The sequence below is a fragment of the Acromyrmex echinatior genome, chromosome 8, assembly GCF_024713525.1.
Source record: "Acromyrmex echinatior isolate Ae372 chromosome 8, ASM2471352v2, whole genome shotgun sequence".
NCBI classification, from domain to species: Eukaryota; Metazoa; Arthropoda; class Insecta; order Hymenoptera; family Formicidae; genus Acromyrmex; species Acromyrmex echinatior.
The window spans coordinates 10955289-10977228 of record NC_141859.1 but is presented as its reverse complement, the minus strand read 5'-3'; the positions used below and the strand labels follow the sequence as shown (position 1 = coordinate 10977228).

The 21940-nt window shown below is 35.8% G+C and overlaps 1 protein-coding gene and 1 pseudogene across 6 annotated transcripts in view; one reads left to right on the top strand and one right to left on the bottom strand.

Annotated features, from left to right (window-relative positions):
• The window catches only part of kug (FAT atypical cadherin kugelei), a 407027-nt gene that overhangs the window by 243203 nt on the left and 141884 nt on the right, over positions 1–21940 (top strand). The gene's annotated exons all lie outside the window — the stretch shown is intronic.
• On the bottom strand, positions 1800–21183 carry LOC147908753 (uncharacterized; annotated as a pseudogene).

Genomic DNA, 21940 nt, shown 5'->3' with positions numbered 1-21940 from the left:
ATATCGCATATAATGTAACGATATAACTCCAGGCTAAAAATAAATCGATATGTCGATATGAGAGAAAGAAAGTATCGTCTGCAAACACACAGAGAACGCGAATATGGCGGGACAATTTCAAAGACGCTTACATATTGAAAGAGACAGAGATATACGCGCATATATTTGCGGCAGTATCTGTACATCATACCTCGATAAGTATATACATACCGATCCCCCAGGGAGTCACGTCTATCTCGCAGTCGTCACATGAAAGTTAGAGGATCAAAGGGTCAGTGTTTCTCTCTTTCTTAGCCAAGTCGAGCCAAGTCGAGTTTCTTCTTCCCCCGCAGCGGCACGTAACTGCGACAATAGTTTACACATGTGTTCCCTGTTGCCGTCCGCGGCATCGAGACTGCCATAAAACCTCCCTGTAGTAGCGAAAGCTTATATCGCCGTTATTTGCCGCCCGTCTTTTCTAACGACAAGACGGTGGCCGCCGCCGACGGCATCTGTGGCGGTACAAGGGTTTGGACAAAAGTTTACGACTTTGCGGCGCGAGGACAGGAAGGCGACGGTACATTAAAGCTACGAGACAAGTCGCCTTAAAGGCGGAATTGCCCATCCGGAAGAGCTTTCGACATAGGCGGTAGAAAAAAAAAAATAAATAAAAAGGATTTACACGCCGCTTCCGAAAGCGTCATTGGGTAATTTCGCGTCGCGAACGAGTTTTTACGTAATGCGAAAACGCGTAATTTCTCACTCTCAGCCGATAAAAACCTAGTAAGAGAGCGTCCGTCGAAAGTATTAGCTGCTTAATTAATGGAAATGTAGTTATTTAACGTAACGAAAGCTTTACAGTCACTCGTGAACTAGTTTGGAACTTACTGCAAACAGTTTATTGCCAACATTCATTCGATGTCACGAATATATACGTTTTCGTGTTTCTCCCGCGCATATATACGCACGTGTATATACGTGTTGTGTACGTTGTTAAATACGTAACGCCGTGGCCGAACTTATCGCGCTTCATTCGCAAAGGGACTAATTTTCTGGCCGTCGAGTCCGGAACTCCATGGCGCATGAGATCGCGTGATATTATGCATGGTATGTCATAGATCAGACTGTTTACTGTTATCATACCGGTAACGTAACGGGAACCCGCGATATGCAGATTGCTAAACTTCCGCAGATTCGCTGCACGTGCATGGCGTGTTGTATCGGGTATTAATAACACCGTGTCCCGTCGCTCGCTTTAGAGCCCATCGCATCGAACTTTTCATTTATCGGAACTTCGCACCGAGACTTAAGCTCCACCTAAAACAATCCGCCGTTATTATATCGATATCGCGCTATCCATCGAGGAGCGTATCGCACCGCAGCTGGCGATACCTTGAGGAACGTATATGAGAAGAACGAGACCTTTCTTCGGTAACGCAATATGTAGGCATAATATATGCTACGGGTAAGATAAATAAATTATTCTCCGATCCGCATTCGCACGCCGATGCATTCGCGCCGCGTCATTGCCAGTAAGAAATCGCACGAGGCTGGCCATTGTGTGTACCGCGCTAACTTTTTAATATCTGACGTTCGTGCGCGCGCAACAAAGCTACCAGCGACGCGGCGTGTTAGCGCCAAGTCAATTAGATTTACGGCACTATAAATTTCCATCGAGCGCGAGTCAAATTGCAAATCGCTGCTGCGAGAAAAGATATCAATACAATGGCCCCGAAAGGGCATTAAGCTGGAGGGTTTTAACAACGGCAGTTCGTGGTGCGCGAAGGACGATACAAATATCAAACGGTGACGGCCATTAATCTAATGTCCCGTTACTTTAGCGTGGCGTTCAACGTCAGGCATCGACACTATGGCGTACATATACCAACCGTGACCGACGAGCTGTCCGACGTTGAGACGTCTTCCTTTCTCTCCGACACGCTTGCCACCTGCCGCGACTTTTAAGACAATACGATACTCCGCAAGACAACATTCATTGTGAGGATTTAGTTACCTTTGGAAATCGAATGCGATAGAACATACCTAGCCCTGCCTCGGCAATGTGCAGATTTTTATACTATTTCGGATTGCATAAAAATCGGAAAAAAATTCCTACTTGAGAAAGTTTTAACGAGTTGTCACTGTAACAGAAGTTGAATTGTATTTTATTTATTCTTTACAGATTTTAATTCATCTATCAGAATTTATAATCAAAAAGTCAACTGTGCCTTTAAAGTTCGACGTTGCTAGCGAAGAACTAGAGTTACTTAAGTAAGAGATTAGGCACTATATATTAAAAAAAATTTTCCATAAAAATGGATGAATCAGAAAATTCCGATCATATCAATCAAAAGTCTGGTTACCTCAACCAGAATTGTAATAGACTAGAAAATTCTGATTTGTCCATTTTCAGTCAGAATTCCATTTAATGCAATCAGATTCTTTCCAATATGTATTTGATCTGCCATATTTTTTAAAATAAAAATAGAATGAGATAGAATGAGATACCCATCTCTTATATTATCTTAGTATTCATCTCATTTTATTTTAAACACTATCCGAATGTCGGCGGATCAATCATGAGTTGTCTAAAGTCTGAACGATGTCCAATCTCTTAAATATACTCACAACTTATCTGCGCTTGGGCGAAAAATATCCAAGGCTACAATTTAATGATTGGTTTTTTGAACAGGGATATATTTCAGCTCTTCTGCTTATGTAAAAATTATATTGACAGTCATACGGTACCATCCAGCTTTCATTGCATCATTCGATAAAAATTGCCAGATCATAAATATGTTTTCTACTGGTCATTAATCGTGACTGTAGGAAGTTACCTTTTGAATTCGGTATGTCGAAAATGCGAGGAATTGAAATTCCTGAATTATAGTGCCGCGTGGTGGTGTACCACCACCTCGTCTATATTTCGTTTCGTGACACAACAGGGAGAAGCGTTGTAGGTACAGCACGATGAAAAGGGCCGCGAAGGCACGGCGCGAAAGTACCTGCGTGCGGGAAGATTTATGAAATTCTCCTCACGACAACGAAGAGGCAGTGTAGACCCGACAATAAATAACGTTTCACCTCGAAGACACGCATGCGAGAGAAGTGGCGTTATCGATGCAAATGCATGGCTTGTGCCGCACCTACTACTGACGAGGATATACGTGATCGTACGCGTGCATTTCCGCGCGAGCGATCGCGTATTTACGTAACTGCGTTCCAAACGGGTTCACCGAAAAACTGGCTCCGCCACATACAATCCCGCTAATTAATTTATCGCTAAAAATTAATCGCGACACACGCAGCTATTCACCCGATAAGTCACAGCAATCAAGCGTATTCTCGTAATAAATTATGTCATTATGCACGATGTTATGTCTAACTGCGAACGAATTGGTATCCGAATAAATAAATACTTTTTTGTAACTGACAAATTTTTTTTCTTACGAATGGATCGTACCATACTGTTGTTTTTTAAATCAAAATTAAAAAGGAATACCTACATTTCACAATTAGAATTCGGTTGGAACGCACTAGTGCGCATTGCATATTAAAACCGTTGTATGCTGAGTGTAAAAGTAAAATGCAAATATATTTCAAATTATAAAATACATATGTTATTACAAAGTAAATTGATAATTACTTTTTTCACTCGTGTAAATTACACATAATTAAATATAGGCATCAAAGGTCATAAATTAAACTATATTAGATGTGATATTTATTTTATTTAACTACAAGTAATATGCACTGCAGTGCGCACTAAGTGCGTTCACTCGAATTTGTCATTAATCTTTAAATGAGTAGGTCAGATCATAGCACTTTAGATATAGTTTTTATTTTAGAAAAAGAAAATAAATTGCTTAGAAATCTTAAAACATATATATTTTCTATATTACTAAAGAAACATAGAGGACCCACTTAGGGGGGTCGACTCAGAATTGTGACAAGTGTGGAGTAACAGGTTGACAAAAGGAGATAAGGACGAACAATAAAAAAAGAGTCGTTTTTACATGAAAACTGTTGCACATATATTTTTATTTTTTACATATATTTTTCATATATAGTATATTTTATATATATAATATGTAATTATGTAGAACACGCAAATGCGAAACTACGGATTTTATTCCTGCTTATAAATTCATCCATTATAGTTTCTAAATTATGATTTTGTATGACATCTGAATGAATATGCAGAACAGCCGTACAATAGTACAACTATTTAAAATTGAAAGCATTGTAAGACGTAGATAAGTTTTTAATCTCCTAAGAGCCGAAAAAGATCTTTCCGCAATGCAGGATGTTGCCGGGATTGTAAGCAGAAATTTTACCATTTTTGTGTATTTTGATATAATTTCTCTCACGATTATATCTTTTTTCAAAAAATTAACGTTTTGAATTACAGATCTCTATTTTCTTGGCCTTCACTATATTATAAAACATCGTTCGATGTAGTTTTAATTTGCTCCTGTCAAAATCGGTTTTATATATTGTAATAATGCGATCAATGTTACTTTCTTTTCGTCGAAGCGCTACATTTGGACATTAGTGAAATATTGTATCAACGATCATGAAAAAGGCAACGGCTGATCGAGTTGTAAACACGCAACTTTTCATATACAGTTTAATCAATTTTCATTTTTAATAAAATATTAGATAATAAATTATTTCGTCAAAAAATAATTTATACTTTCTTCGGATTTCCAAGTGTGGAATTCCACACATGTAAAAATTTCGAATGTGGAATCCATATCAACCACACTATAGTCGATGCCCATGGACCCACTACAGTTTTTCTGTTATTTTTAAGTTTTAAAATTTTCTACTATATAAAAAATTACAATATATACTTGAGCTTTGCATAAATATAATATGATAATTAGCATACATAAACAGAACAAAATTGTGAAAAATAAAATATTATGGAACATAAAATTATTTTAAATCATTCATTAGTTTTACATTCTCCTATCTCATAAATATATAATTAACATAAACATTTTAATATAACATAATATACTAATAAAAAATACGATTACAAAATAAAGTAAAATAAAAAAGTAAAATATATAATTATATAAAATATATAAAATAAATCTTTTTAAGATGTCTGAGCATCCTATCTACTAACTTGCGTGTATTTAGACCATCCAACAGCTTAAAGGTTAATATTTATAATGCGACGTCGTCGCTTTGAAGTCGCGCTATTTGATTGCCAAAAAGAGTGATTGATCAATCCTTTGAAGGTTCCTACTTCATCACGACTATCGTTTCCTCTCTTCATATCGTAACATTCAATTTGATAACGTTATAGTTATGCAATTTCAATATTTAATTATTTTTTTTACATTATTACGAAATAAGAATGCGAGAGAAGTGCCGCTCCTTTAACTCGCTGCTATCGACAACGTCGTAATTAAGCAAGTTATGTTCCTTAATATTTTTTTGCGCTGCACGATGCACGCTGACGTAAGTGCCTCTTTACGTATCGTCATCGCGCTGACGCCTACGATGATTATAATTCCGCGTAATTGTCTCATTTATTAGCTTCTTTCAGACGTCCGGCTATTTATAGACAGCGAGATAAAACGGATGTTGTTCATAAATGATATATCGACGACAAGTAATAGGTCTTATCGCGCGATCTTCCTCGGATGATGTCAATCGGCGATAATCATTTCTTGTGTGTTGCGAAGCAGGTTTCACCTTCTCCCTTCTGTCCGCATAGACTATTAACTCTTAATGGACTATTTCGCAATATACCCCGTGGAATCTCGTTTGAACCGCCATTCGTTGTTCCACTCTTACTTCTAGTCTACCTTCCTTTTCGGCAATTCCCTTCTGCCGAAATCTAGTTAAGACCGTGTCCGATTGGGTCGATCGTCGTCCTTCAATACCTCTTTCGTCTAATTGGTTTCTTTCATTTCGTCCTACGTCCTACGTTCTCTTTTTACGAACCCCATAGAATCATCGAGCTTACGACGTGCGCGAGAATTGGTCTGTTTAAATTTAAAGTCGTATTTCGCGTGGGCGTGCAAAGGAACGCATGAGTGAAATCGCTCGACGCGATTTCATCTCAGTTGAATTGCAATGAATGAGACTACATTCCATCGAAAATAAGATAACGGTTCTTTCGCGAGACGGCGCATATTAATTAGAAGATTTGTGCAGATCATAATTTGTGAAAAAGACAAAAAATTTTAGAAAGCACAGAATAAAACGAGATAATAATATTTGTGTATAAAGTTACTAATTTTTACATGACATGCATTCTTCTAGATTGAAAAACATATAACTGCGAACTCTATTTCTGAATAGTTCCAGATTGCAATGGAAGAAAAATGCTCGAAGAATTATTCTTTTGCTTATACTCGCCATTATCACGTCTGTCAGCGTTATTCAGCAAAGCGCAAATTCGCGATTCATGTCCGCTCGATGCCGGGGCTACAAAACTTATTTGGCGATAACGCTCGCGTAGTCTCCTAAACGATGCATTCACTAATCCCGCGGTTGTCTACGGTTATTTCCGGTCATGCAAGAAACTTGGCCGTTGTCCAGAGTGGATACAACGGCTCGTAGTTTCATGCATTTCATCGGTGATCACTAAGGATTAGTCACGGAACGGGCTTTTGCACTTCCGGTACTGGCGTGTTGAATTAAAGGCGCGATTCACGCATGTTGAGCTATTTTGCTCTGAATTAATAGAATGTCAAATTTATATACAATATACAGGGGGTAGACAAAATCTACATTATACAATGTACAGAGGATAGACGAAATAATATGAACGTCTAGAAAATATAGTATTCACTTTATCATTAATCTTAGAAATACAGTATTCATTTTATTATTGAGTTTATAGAATATTTAAGTGATATATTGGTGTTGATACATAAATTTTACGTTCAAGGAAAGAGATCATTCTTAATTAATGTAACACATTTTTTATACACTTCACACTTTTAATGGCGGAATATTTATAATTTAAATCTTTATAAGCACAAATAATTTAACCATTAACTTTAAAGGAATTTAAAAGGATTAGCTTACTTATTTATTTATACGTAAAATGTATATATTGATAGCTTTTTTAGCATTAATATTCGTTAATCCATCTCTGCTTTTTATACCATTCTTGTTGAAATAATCACAGAATGCTTGAAAGGTAGTTACCAATGGAATATTGTACTATTCTTTTAGCAGAATATCTTTCAAATGCTTTATAAATGATATTAGAAGAGGAAATTTACTTCGCACTTTATTTTATAAAATTGTCCTCTGTTTTTCGAAACTTCATTTTTTCTGGTCAATGCAATCGCTTGATTTAAATATTAATTATCAAATCATTTGTAGTTTTTTAGAAAACGAAATGAGAAACAGACTTCCTCCTCTAATATTTTTTAAGCAATTAGAAGATTTTCTGCTAAAAGAATGGTATAACAATACACTTTAGAAGGTGCACTCTTAAGTATGTATGACTTTATTCCGACAAAAACAGAATCTGTATTAAAAACAAATCGTAGAATAACAAATATTTCATTAATATATACAAAGTAGTATATTTATCAAAAGTTTACTTGATTTTATCCATTTTCAGAACACTTAGTTGTAGACCTACATCTCTGCAAAAAGATCTTTATACTCTTTTTCTTGCAATCGATTTCTTGAAAATCTGATGACTCTGTATATAGCTTGTCGTTATCAAAATTACTTCTTCGTTTCTTTCTTTACCAGAAGGATTTACTTGCCACGTTGACGTCTACGTTGACGACTTGTGCGACGCTAGAAGTTTCAATTTACGCAAAGAGTTTCTCAGAAGGACGGTCTCATTAAGAAAATTAGGTCGCTATGCGACAATGAACTAGCGAGCGTGATGAAAGCCTCGTACAATCTCTAAAGGATAACCTGCCACGAAATGCACAAACCATCCGTGCGGGCTTCGTTTAAGGACTTCCTAAATTCGAAATTCGAATTCCATTTTGTGTTAGATGGCAATAGCTGAAATAAATTTGGACTATTCGAATCGTGCAAACTGCGAACTCGAAAATTTAGGCACGAATCATCCAAATGAAAAAACATCCCCTTTACGAACATCTTATGATGCGTAGTACATTGTTAGGTTAAATCATTTCGTGACGTGGTTATTTTAAGTACATCGTACAACATTCTCTGCTTACCTAAGATGAAAAGTAAACCGCTAGCAAGAACTGAAACGAGCCTTTGAATTATACCGACAGGGTACGAGCTTCTTTACGACGTTCGCGGATTGATTTATAATTTAGGAATAGAGAGGTGCGTAGTTCCTTTTTTCTTAGAAGAAGAATAATTTTGTCTCATTTGCTAAAACACACAGCGTGTGTTATAACGTGTGACGTAATGCGAGTAATGATAAGATCTTATGGCGATCTTTCGTCTTGAAAATAATTTTAAACAATCGTATTTATTACTTCTAATATTTCACAAATATGGAAATTTTATCTCTCGGATATCTTCTCGTATTTATCAACTCGTATTTATCTTCGCCTAGAGGCAGATGTAGTGAACAGCAATAGATGCGGTGCGGAAAAATAAATATGTACCTGCCACACGAGAATGCTCAAGAAAATTGAAGCAACCAACTGCGAGATTTGCACCGACAGTATAGACATTTTTCAAATATAAAGCGTCAATATTTATTCGGAAACCATTCGCACTGGCCACCAATGCCTTTACCTATTATAAAGCATCTTGTATACCGGGAAGTAATACACAGCAGACTCGGTAAAGTTGAGAGTAAGGAAAAAAATCAATGACCTGTATCGTGCTTTACTTTCGTAGTGCTATTCGCACGATTAGCTTTACAGGGTTCCTTTCTTTTCTCTAATTAGAATAGAATCTCTACAATGCGCGTGTAAAACTGCAAGCTTTATATTTTATAATTACATTTTATTTCGAGCTTATCGAGAAATAGATTATTCTATGCAATAATTTCAGTTATCTATCTGGAAAAATTAATTCATTTCATGCACAATATCCTTATAAGGAAAATAAACGTCAGTTTACGTTTTTATATTTTATATCTAATTAAATTTTTTTTTTTTTATCGAAGATTATTTGTCTCGAGACTAGCGTGCTTTCTCGAACGAATATTTTTCTTCTCAACAGGCAAAATTATTGTTATCGGAAAAGTCTTGAGGAGTCCTTAGAAGTTTTCGCGGCGACCTCGTGAATTTGAAAACAATTTGCGAGAGAAACGAGCCCAAGACTATGAAACTTTTATTTCCACATCGGGTCGGGCTTGATTCCTTATCGATATCAAAAGAAAAATTTAAAGTTATATGATTGAAAAGAATTTACGACCGTCTGGTATTGATTGTAGTATCGGATAGTTATTTAAGAACGAGGATAGTTATTTAAGAACGCCCATGCAATATTACATTTTATGTAATTAAATATTTGATTTATTTTTCGTATTGCATATGGCATCGAATGTTTGATTAAGAAGCGATAATTGCTACTACGATAAATGTGAATATATCGCGTTGGTATACGTTTATGCCACTTTAATAAAGTCCCGTGCTTATATGCGGCCGATATCTGCAAAAGAGCAGCGTGCGGTTATTTGAAACAAAAATTACGTAATACGGCTGCAGCTATAAATTCGGCCGGTATAACGTATAAGCCGGAATATTATCTCGCGTTTATCACGAAAGCAGCAGCGCATCGTATTTAAGAGTTAAAGTTAAACGGAGCATCGGGAATGCTTTATATTCGTTCTCGAAATATAGTTGACCAACTTTTAAAGAGTTCGACTCTATTGTAAGATTCCTAAGGCGAACCTCGGAGTTTTGCGTACTTAATACAGTGGTATTATCAGTGGAATTCCCAAGATGCTGCGCTGACTTCTTTAAATTGTAACCTTGGTTGCAACGTGATGCTGCACGTGGAATTGGAGCCTTTGGAAATTTTCTCCTTGAATTCTATTTCCGGTAGATAATGGCAAAGTTCAGTACTTTTTAATCATATTGATTGTACTGCGATCTTTGACATTATTTTCATTATTTGAAATTTCATTATTAAGTATAAGATGCCATTTCTCAATAATGCTTTTACTCGAATTAACACGGAATTAACTCAGATTCGAGGGCGAATTTCTTTGTTAAAATGCAGCATTATTATCACGCCGCTCTTGTTACCACTTTTTTTTTCCATCTCAATTTCTTTATCGTATCGAATCTTTTTTCCTCTGAATACAGGTTTTTCAATCTTTTTCAATTTCAAGATCCAATTCTTCGCGACACAGGTAAACCTTAAGCGTTTCCGAAAACGCTTGCCGAGAGACGAATGTGACATTCGAGCGTATAGAAAATGGTACGAATGTTCCTCTCGTTTTCCCGTCTACCTTCGTCAGTTTGTTCTACATTTGCAACTCCCCCATTTTCGTTCTCTCTATCGCATCTAAAACGACTGAACTTCGCCTATATGAAACTCCGTTCGTTGTTCACAACGTTTGCAATTGACAGTGCACTCGTAGAATTGAGCAAAATTTGTTCTCGTGATTAAGAGAATGTCACTTTCACTTTAAGTCTCGATTCTTACATTAAAAAAAAGGGCCTAATTGAATTAATTGGAATTTTAATTGGAAATGGACTAATCTGAACTTTTTTAGTTGATTCTATTATAATTCTAGTTGAGATATATAATCAAAATTCTGATTGATATGACCAAAATCTGATTCGTCCATTTTTATCCAGAAACTTTTCTTACTATAAACATTGTCATTATATAAATTAGTAAATCGCTATAAATTATATTGAAATTTTATTCTCTGCTATCTAAATTTTAAATGTCTTTTTAAATTTTCACATGCAGAGAAGAATCCTTAAACGTTGATAATAATGCTGCAAAAAGTTTTAACGTTCCAGCAGTTTAAACTAGTTGCTAGAATGTTAAAACTTTTTGCAGCACTATCATCGTTCTGTACAATTAATTTGATGGCCCAACGAAATTATTTTCAAATCTGTATCTAGCTAATTTTTTAGCAAAAACTTCTTCTTTCCATGCAATTCTGAAGAGAATATGATTAAATTGTATGAATAAGCCCATTCCTTTGTGTAGACTAAACATTTTCACATGTACGTATTTAAAATTATTTCGAGGTATGATTTTCAAGTAAAATGAAAAATTATTCCATTTTGAGTCGCACTTTTTATATCGCACTAACGTAGACAATTTCCACGCGAGAATGTCGAGAAGCTACCTCTTCCGTACCGTAAAGAGTCCGATATTCGAAGCTGATATACAGCGTTATGCAAGCGACGCGACAAATGCTGTTATTAAATTCCATTAGGACGATGATGCTCCAGTAATAATTATCGTTATCAAAGGCACGGCGCGGTGGCAAAGCGGTTAAATCGTCATGATATTACGCTCCACGATTCTCTGCTGGTGTAATATTCCCCGCGGGGTGTCGTTTCGTTCTCCGGTGCCGAGTTCTCTCGGCTTTCGAGACATAAGTATTTCCGAGTTGTGAAAAATGCTCCGATAATGCAAGCGGGAAACATACCCGAGGAATCGTGTGCAGTTATATATGTTTATAAATTCCGCCACTTGCTGAGAGAATTTAAAAACTATTCCAGTGTTGCGAAAACAGCGTTTTATTTTCTTCGCAAATTTTTGAGCAAAAATTAGTCCCAATGGTAATATTGACGATTCGGCGTTTATTTAACTGTTCTAAAATAAATCCTCGGTCTTTACACAAATGACAATAAAATCCAATTGTTTTTCTCATTCATGTTATTTCTCTTTGATCAACTCAACAATTAATTTTTGACAGTCGCGTAGAAATTAATTTTTATAATTCTCAATTTCGCGAAAAGTATTTGCCGATGGTAAATATAAATTTTAATAATAGTATTGAAGAAAAGAACTCTCAAAATTTCAAAACCAATAACAAACAAAAAGGCAATAGGAGTTGACGCAGATGACGATGCGTATTTATATCAATATATAAAATTTAATTTAACAACAATTATATATATTTATGTATAAAGTAGCAGAATACAAAAGGTATGCTTCTGCTCTAGTTTAAGCTATCTTTAGTATATATACTTTAAAATAAAAATTAGTAAGATAATCATGTTTATATTATTAATTCATAGTTTTTTATGTCTTATGCCGTAATCCATGGGTGAGCGAAAAATTCAGTCTTCAAAAACAGAGAAACGTCTCAATAACAAATTTTAATAATAGTGTTAATGTTGCATAAAATAAAATATTATCTGTTGGTGTACATGAATTACATATGATCTCTTATTTCAAAAGTGGCACAACTGAAAAGATCAAATTTCTTAACAAATTAAATATTTCTCGGAGAAAAAATTATTTTTTAACTTGACAGAAGATTATTGAATAATTAAATAATATTAGTAAAAAGAATATATTTTTAACCTAATCAAATGTCACTTTTTGTCATTTTTGTTTTATAACTTTAAAAAAAAACCACTTTTTTTGACAATTTTTAATGAAATTAATTTACTTTTGATTATTGATAAGATAATGTTTAATTCATTCTAATTCATGATAATTAATATATCTCAAAAATCACTTTTTGAGATATATTACTTTTGAAATAAGGGAGTTAATATTAACAAATCTTTTTTAAATCACACTTTACAATATGCCATTTTTATATTGATTTATTATGTCTGATAAAAGAAAGTTACGAACCGTATAACCAAAATTTACTTCAGTAAATTTAGACGAATCGGACAAGCGTTACGGTACGCCTGCCAAAGGACTGCCATGGACCAACGCTCATGCGATCCTTTGAAGAGGTTCGATTTTATTTCACATCTTGTACCTGTCCTCGCGATTCTCCTCTTTCAAAGGAAGAAACGCGAGGAACTTGTTTGGCATGCGTGGAATGTGTCGCTACTGTGATGTAGCCACAATACGATCCTCTAAATTATCCATATCTAACGAATCTTCTCTTTTCAAAAGACTCTGTTAATTAAGATTATTTTGTTAGCCGATATATAGCTACATTCTAAAAAAATATAAATATGGATTTAACACTACGCGGTGAGTGTATAATTCTCACCGTATTAATGTTGATATAAACAGCAATATGATGTCGATTTAACACTATAGGTTTTAAATCCATGTCAATGTCAGTATTGATTAATAACACACGATGAGAATATACACCGCATATGTTAAATCTATACCTATATTTTTTAGAGTGTAGATACACATTAGAAAAGTATTCTCGAGATAAAATATAGCTTTTGAAGCACGTTAGTCATACACGTATGTGAAACAATTATTGTACAGATAGATATAATAGCAATTTAATCTCTCTTTGATATCGATGATATCTTTGATAATCTACGATTATTAGATATACAGTAATAATCGACATAGCAATATGAAATATCAAGTAATTTAATTATTAAATGATTATTACATTACGATAAGCTGCATGAAAAGCACAGAATGCTAACAATAGATAATTATTGAATTTCTATTATGTCTTTTACGCGATTGTCACAAATGTTAATCTCGACGGACGAACAAACAATGATGTACGTGTGTTTGCACAAGTATCCATCAGTGACATAAATAGGAAAACTGTAACTCTCTTGTCAAAGTGCACATCTAATGCACTCCTGCTTTGATATGTCATTCTCGTTCATCATGCTTTTATACGTGTTTGAGAAGTTACCGTGACGTGTACCCGTCAAAATAGTACTTAACATCACAAACGAAACGTTTATCAAATTATAATTGTTATGATATATCACTCTTATTCTCTGCAAAATTTGGATAATTCGTATTGCTCGATACTAGAGCCAAGTAGAGCCATTTCAGTTTGAAGTTTCCTCGCGAGTTTTATAACGTAAAAGTTGAAACAACATTATGCGCTCACGTGCTGCGCCGCACAACGTGAAAGTACAATTTTATATAGGAAGTACGATTAATATTTTCCATGCGTATGAATAATTAATCATAGATATGCAATAATAAATTACGTTCCACGTCGAAAGTAATGGCTCACGATTGGCGCAAGGAGGAAAGCTCGCACCTCAACGAGTGACGAATGAAAAATATGTCATGACGCTGTTCACCTGCTAGTCACGCTTTTGTCCTTTGGACTGTCTATAAAATCCACGAACAAGAGACAAGAACACGCGAATGAGGCATTTTCGTCGGTGGCATTTTCTTATCACGTACACACACGAACAAACCAGTAAATAATATATACTCAGAGGGAGTCTAACAAGTATCATGCATTTGAAAACACCTCTTTTACGATTTAACTTATTCGCTGACAGACATTTAACGCTGAAATAAATCGACTAAGATGCAGAACGTGTGACGCGCAACACCACGTTATTCTTTACAAATCTTTCTCGGCAGGTTAACATCTGACATGAAATCGATATCGACGTCTTTTCTGTACCTTTACTACGTTCCACAGTCTCGCCCGACGAAGCTGTCGTCGTTGCTTACTTTAGACCACGACGCGAGTATCGATGCGATAAAAGGATCCCGGAGATGGAATTCCCGCGGTCGGCCAGAAATCTCTTCCCCTGGAGTCGATGGCGTCGCTTCGAACACACCTGGCAAACACGATGAACGCGAATTGCGAATCCGTGTTGGTTGAAGGAGAATTCTGACCGAAACGTGACTAGGTGTTGTTTATAATAGCGTTGGAGTAGCGTTATACTCGATGCCGAATGAGTAAAGGCGTCGCGATTCCATAAACTTGCATATTCGATCACTACATCCGATCTCGACGGGTAATCCGGAGACGCGAATGTAGGTATTGATGGGAGCGCGCGGCTGGCTTATGGCAAGCGAGCGTTATTTGCATGCAAACCTGTTTGTGCATGGGGAGCGACGGCAGCGATGGCGACGATGAGCTCCGGATTTCCAATTCCGCGAGACCGCAAGAGCCGGGTGACGCGACGCGAGGGTGATTCTGTAACGCTCGGTGCTCGTTTCCGACTCGTGTCCGATAATGATGACGTCAAACATACTCGTGTTTTCGATTCACAGATTGAAGCGAGTTTGTTATAGAGAGAGGATTATATCCCGAATATGTTTTTTCAAATAATCAAACTTTCAAAGTACACGAGAATTATTTTACTGAAATTGCTAAACTAAATACAGATTTGAAAATAATTTCATTGGATCGTCAACATATTTATGTAGGGAACTCGAGCATGAAGATCGATACTGCACAAAATTTTGATATTATACAATATTTTAGCAATCAGCTTGAGCATCCTCTACGTAATTATTTCAATAATTTAATAAAATTATTTTGTTCTGTATCTAGCTAAATTTTTAGATATTTTTAGTAAAACCATTCGTTCTGTCATGCACAGAATGATAAAAAGATTTTACTCTATGTGATTCTAATTTAAGCCATTATAAATAATGCTAAAATAACATAAATTACTAGAATAAATAGATTACTTGATAATAAACGTAAAATTAATTATAATATTACTACACAGTTGGAAAATTCGTTAAAGTTTAACACAAGATGAATATGTTAGGAAGTAACATAAGCATTGTGTAAAAATTAACACAAATTTTAACAAGAATCGATTTTAAATTTTAACAAGTACAAATTTTTTTTTGTATAATAATACATATAATAGTCACGATGGTAACGAAACACAAATCTAAGATCACGAGAGGGTTAACAGTATTTTATATTATACTATATTTTTACTATGTAAATAGGTTTGTTTTCTGTAGCTGGACTAGTGTACACTTGTAGAATTTAAATTGAAATAGATATTTGATATTTGGCGAAAGCGGGAAAGAAAGTGTGGTGCAATCTAGTGCAGGAATGAAAAATAGACCTACTGATACCTGCGATATAAAGAACGCTACACTCTTTCTCAGCAATAGTGGCTATTTTCGCCTCGAGAGAGTTCCAACCGTGCTTTCGGTCCGGATTTTGTCATCACGATTTTTGAATAAGACTCGACGGTGTCATTCAACCACGCAGGAGCGGTTTCGATGGAATCAACTAGCCCCATGGGTCTGTCGATCGTTCGACCCCAACAGGACACACTGTGGCCCGATTGAATAGAGGAGAACGAACGACAAAGAGGAAAGGAAGGATCGATGCGAGCAAAGTCTGTGGATAAAAATGTCCATTGGTAGAAGCCATAGAGTGTAATAGAACTGGGAAAAAGACAGGAGAAAAAATACTTGAAATAATTTTCTTCTTTTTTATTTAGTACAATACATTACTCTTATTAAGTTAGCAATCATCTCCTCACAAAAAATCGAAATGGCAACTGTACTGAGAAAACTGTTTTGACACGTATAACTATTTATTTTGTTGATATGTAACAAACAAAAACTTTCTTACTTTTTTATTTAAAAATTTTGTACTAATTAAAATTTGATTAGAACGATCAAAATAATGTTCTTCTAATCAAAATTGATTTGATTAGAATAACTATTAGAATAAATAATTCTACTGTATTAACTTTTTGATTTTACATATTATTTAATGAGGAGAGTGCTAATTTGTTAAGTCAGCACCTCTACTTTTAAGCAAGATTTTCTGCTAAACCGTTCAAGTAAAAAATTGAGACTAAAACACACAATTAGAACTATATATGGAATATATATGTATAAAAAGCATTTAATTCTACAGATGCCAATCTTGATTTTTTTATGGGAAATGAGCGTGTAACGTATAGAGATCATTACATCTACAAACATTAGATTGGCACATAAAATATGAGCGGTAAAATCAATCTTGTTGATTGCTGTGGTCGAGCGATAATAACACGCCGGCAATCAGCAGTAAACAGATTTACGTTTCATAACGAGACATTGATATACATAAAAGACACGAGATAAATCTACTCTGAAAAAAAAAGATAAATATGTTTCCTGCATTTCTACATGTCATCGCTCCCTCCTCCGGCCTAGTAATTCCCTTTCGTCTTTTTTTTCCGATTGACAAGTTGGATTAGTTTCCGACAGCAGGTACAAGTCAATCTATGTTTGGACCGTCGTAAAAAGCTGGATAACTTTTCTGCTAGAAGTACTGTCCTGACGGGTGTGGTAACGATTGAACGAGACGAAACTTGGATATTAAAGTTTTGTACGCGCGGCAGGGGTATCGATATAAAATATTGCGGCGAGATGCGGGTATCGTTTTGCCAGTCGAGGTTTCCGCTCCGACGCGGAAGCGTGCAGCCGGTAAACGGAGCAGGATCATTGGTGTATTACGTACGGAATAACATAATAACGATAACGACGACATTATTACGCTCGCTCTATCGAGCGCAACGCGTTCTTAATTCCTGCGGCGTGCTGAACGAGTCTCTCATCCCCTATCTTCACGTCTTCCACTTCCGCGTGCTGTCTTTACATCGGTTACGGTCCAGCCTTCTCCCATTCTCTCCTTTCCGTGAGACCTGTTCTTCCGCCTTCGAGCAGAGCTTTGTCGCTGTACTATCTGCAAACACGACAAACGTAATGGGCCACTTCCTGTTAAATCTCGTTAAGAGCCAATCCGTGAAGAGATGCGATGTCCCGAGGGTTTTGGACGTCTATTTAACTACTGGGAATTCCTGTATCGAGCAGAACCATCGTAGACGAACGGTTTCTACAAAGAAGTTCTTGAGGCAACGAAAATTAACCTCAGTATTTATGGTCGTTTCGAAGAAGTCACTACATTACTAATCTACAAATTGATAGCCAGAAATATGAAATATAGTTGTGGCCAATGAAACGACTTCATTACATCGGTTTAAATCAAATCGCGAACAATAGGTATCTCGGACACGTCGCTTCTTCGATTTATAAATTTTTTACAGTCGTAACAGGTTTCGAGTTTCACTTAAACGGGACAACCATAAATGTCTCTCGACATTGACGCTTCCCCGATTTCCGCTGACGTAACTCTTGGGTGCATCATCTACCAGTGGTAACAAACGCCAGTCACTATGGAACGTATCTTCTGGCTATTTTTTAAGGTGCAGCGTCTGCACAAACTTTACGATAGGAATACCTGTCGACGACATCGATAAACATCTTATTATAAACGTCGAACGACAAGCAATATCTGTTAATGTCAAAAATAGCAATAGTGATATCCGGTGGTCCTGTCTCGCGTTTTCATCTATCTGTTTTTCCATCTTTTTACGTCACGTCAAAGTTCTTTCTTCATTATACTGATTTTCAGCACGTGGATTTATATTTATCATAATTTTCAGCGCATATAAAGCATGCGTATATATATAATAAAAGCTAAAATATTTTTATGAAATTAAATTAATGTAAATTCACACACACGCACATGGATAAATTTTCTCTTCTCGCTGCGAAAACAGAGAGAATTTTTCATGATGTATTAACATTTCAATTGCATGGCAGTAATCATTTCGGTTGGATTATTATACGCGAGAGGCATTTCCAAGGCACTTTCGAGCTCATTGCCCGCTCGGTAAATTACCGCGGAGAGAAGACGAATGGGAGACGAAGGTGGTCCATCTCCGAGTTTGTCGGAGTTTAGAGACGCGGCTTCGAAAGCGGAGGGGAATTTACGCGACATCTCGGTAATCGCGCCGAGTTTCACGAACTTAGAAACAAAAGGGTGCCACCCTTTACCTAAGAGCAACTGTGCGACGTTCAGAACACGAAATGGATGCTCGTGCCTAAGAGCTTACTGCAACGAGGGGGAAACGTCTGATTCCGTCTACTGTGACGAAGAACAGTTGTTCCGTACATTATCTGGAGTCTTTAATTGTTCAACTATGATTTAAATTCTCGTGCATAATTATTTGAATTCGCGAACATGTGGCAATCATTACCATTAGAATTATCTGATATGTTTTAAACCCTTTATTATTCGCGTTATGTGTGGTGTCCAGGACATTCCCGTCTTATAAATTCTCTAAATGCTATTTATATACATATTATATTTAGCACAAATTGTTTCATAATTAAAACAAATTTTTGTGCATTTTTTTTATCTAAAAAATGTATAGAATATTGTTAATTTTTTTATTTGTAAATCATTTTTTATTGTAAATCATCAAAGAGAAAAATGAAAATTGAGATGTATATAAAGTTGAGATGACAGAAACATCCCGCAAGTAATTACGTTAAAAAAATCACGCGAGTAATGTACAGTTAAAATAACGTTAAAATTTATTAATAATTACACATTAATGTATAATATCTGCATAATAAATAAGGTAAACTCTAAGAACTCTAAGAGTGTATAAAAAAAATTACATAGGCATTATTTATTTGATGGATACAATTTTGTAGAACACATCCGATTTTAATATTTAAAGAATACAAGCGATATTTTATCTTCGCATCTTAAATTTCCATTCCGACACCGGAGAATGAAATCTCGGTGACATTTTCTCACGTGGAATCTCTTACGAGGATTACTCGTTTGTTTTACCGCTCACGAAAATACCGTCGCCAAATAAATAGATTTCATACCCAGGATATTCCTAGGTCAGCTCAATAACCGTTCAGATCTCAAGAGCTCTTTTTCCTGGAAGAAAATAGCCTTTTTTCGGTGATGAGTATTAAAGCGAATATCCACCGTATCGAAGTAGTGCGGAATCTATCTAGCAGAATATTTCGTCTATGGTCCGTGTTTGATCGCGTTCTAAGGTGGGAAACGCCCCGGGATAGTTTCGGATACTTCGTACGATAGCGATTCCAAGATGTTGGGCAAGATGTCATCTCTGTTGAAGAGCGAAGAATACTCCTTTGAAATGTCTGAAAGGGATAGTTTCTTCCTTTCAGTCAATATTTAAACGTCTACGTAACGCGAAACTGAATTTTAACCAGAATGTAAAAAATATAACAACACTCCGAATTCTCTTTCTCCAATTATAAATAGGAATAAGAGCAAATATTATAATGATGACAATTGAAGATATTTTTTTTAGAAAATATGTATAGCGAAACACGTATAGCAGGTAAACGCATTTATGCATATTTGTTCACCAAATCTAGATTGTTGAACGTAGTTAGCAAATTATTTTGGAACCGCAAGACCTTGGCTGATCGAAACTATGTAAACTATTCCATGATACTCTTCAAATTAGTAGTTACGGTGATCATCTTCCAGCACAGATGATATACGAAACGAGATGGGCAAGATAAATTTAAATATCAGATGTACAGATTATCATCACATACATACAAGAAAATAATGGTTTTGCTGAAATATCTAAAAATTTAGAATAGTTTTGCTGAAGTATTTAAAAATTAGTTATAGACGCAAATCTGAAAATTTTGTTGCATTATTAAAATAATTATATAATAATTATCAATACTTATGCATTGCTGCAAAAAATTTTAACGTAGATATATTTTTATTCTATATAATTATTTTGTCTAAACAAAAGTATTTTCTGTATCTAACTAAACTTTTAGACTTGGCTAAATCATTCTTCTTATACGCTCAGATTATCATTGTTCTCATATCATTGCCATTCTTAAACTTTAAACACAATGAAAGGCATAGGTAATAGGAATAGAGAATAAGAGATTTCAACTTATCAGAAAGCATGTATAGAATGTACGATTTCTGATATAGGTTCAAATCTCTTATTCCTTATTGACTTTTTATCGTATTATACAAGCATCAAACATTTCCCGCCGCATCTTAATTGAGATTCCATTTTATGACGCGATTCCATTGTCTTCGTTCAGAACGAACGAAGGCATCCCTTTGTGACATCATTCGTGATGTCTTTCACGGCATACCTAACGGTTGCGCGTTGGACAAGAATCGACACCGTACGGTACTATTATTTCAATTTCACGGCTGAACCGTCTCGGATTTATCTCGATGCACGCTTAATGAATCTCGAGAATTGTTCCCGACTTGGCGTCAACACGGATCAGGGATCGAAACACGTACGCAGACTTGCTCTTACGAGTCACTCATCAACGGAATTCGTCGACGCGGTCGACGATCTGCTGCATCGTCCTCCTCGCGAGACAATCGTACTCGATGCATCGGTTCAGAATTGGATGTTCCTGAGTGAATGTCTCAATATGGGCTCCACCTGCGACCTCAAATTTGCATATAGAGCACATCCTGTTACAAACGCTTCTTTCTTTCAGCCACGAATGCTTCGAAGATTCCAATTCGGAATCAATTTCTTTTTTAACAAAAATGTTATTGCATAACATTCCCCCTCTCTGTACAATTTAATAACATTACGGATCTTTTTACAATTTCGCAAGGACAATTTCGGAAATGAGGTGAAGAAAAAAAAATTGTTATACTTCAATGAACATATGAAGATCACTTCTTAAGTGAACATTCAATGAGTCAGCTAAAAAGTTAAGGTCGCTCTTCGATCCTTCTCACGGATCATCAATCGCGTATATATTGCGCATCAGTCGGTATGCGTTCGTGTCAACGACCGCCACTCTTAATATTATTCAATTTCAGTCCGAGTACGACGACGTTTGCCCTCAATAAGCGACGAGCGCGCGAGACGAACGCGCCGAGTACGTTATTGTTCGCCTATTCCGAAATCGGATAATGCACGAAATACTTTCCGGTCTATCTCGTTCAATTGCAGGAGAAGGAGAGGATCAGAGATAATTCTGCAGAATTTATTACGGCGCATAGCTTAGCGCATATCGTTTTATTAGCATAGTACGCTATACGAATTGCTTCAAAATTCTATATACATTTTATATTCGATTTTAATCCTTCGGCCGCGCCATATTATAGTGCCTTCCCCCTAATCTCTATTCTTTAGAACGAAATGTCATAATTTTTTGTAGTTTTTTCGGTATCTCGATATTTCGTCGCTATCAAACAGAAATGTCCTCAATTATTTTGATCTATAATTGTTTTTCATTGAATGAACGTTCGCGGATTTTAGTCGACTGAGCTGCATAGTGTAGTATTGAGTAGATTCTATAACTCTCGACG